At 30.8% G+C, this 694-nt stretch overlaps 1 long non-coding RNA gene across 1 annotated transcript; it reads right to left on the reverse strand.

Moving 5' to 3' along the window:
- Window positions 1-574: 574 nt before the first annotated feature.
- On the reverse strand, window positions 575-694 carry LOC109590175 (uncharacterized). The gene is made up of 2 exons (XR_002189191.1): window positions 662-694; window positions 575-614 (listed from the first exon to the last, which is right to left on the reverse strand). It is a non-coding gene; the product is annotated as an uncharacterized LOC109590175 (long non-coding RNA).

Raw genomic sequence — 694 nt, forward strand, 5'->3', positions numbered from 1 at the left:
GCTGGTTCCTGAACACTTCAATTTAAAAAAAACTGGTTTGTGGACTTGATCCTGATTTTTTGGTAAACTTGTATTTTGAGCATGTTTTGAGATTTTTTAAATTTTATATTGTTGAGCTTAAACAATTTTTTAAATTCGCTATGTCACATGCAAACTGTAGACAATATAAACAGTTTTATAAGTGCCACAAAAGTAATGGTATCTGGCCTCCACCATGTGCAATAACTACAAGCTATATAGCATCTGCATTTACTTAGAAAAACCTGATACAATACAGCCTGGGTAATTTTAAAAAGGAGAACCTCCTGAGACACTTGATGATACATGAATTATGAAACTGATTGTTTGATTACAACTAGGCAAAGCAATCAAGTATAAGCTACACACTATCAATATAGCCCATTATATTTACTGTATCTCTGTAAGACACTTTATTAATTAATTACTTGAGGTGTTTGATGGTTCTTTAGTTTGATGTGATTCCACATTTATTATTAGTCTATCCAACTGTTCCTTTATCTCTTGATGAATAACCTGTTCATCCTCTTCTCTTTTATCTATTGTCTGTTCACTAGATATTTCCTGGTCCAGTTTCAATGTATCTCTTTTATAATCTATCAGTGACACTGTACATTACTAATAAATTATTAATCAATTGTACCTTTTATTTTATGCATCAATTCTTCGTTCTTTT

The sequence above is a fragment of the Amphimedon queenslandica genome, unplaced genomic scaffold (genome assembly GCF_000090795.2).
Source record: "Amphimedon queenslandica unplaced genomic scaffold, v1.1 AMPQUscaffold_10403, whole genome shotgun sequence".
NCBI classification, from domain to species: domain Eukaryota; kingdom Metazoa; phylum Porifera; class Demospongiae; order Haplosclerida; family Niphatidae; genus Amphimedon; species Amphimedon queenslandica.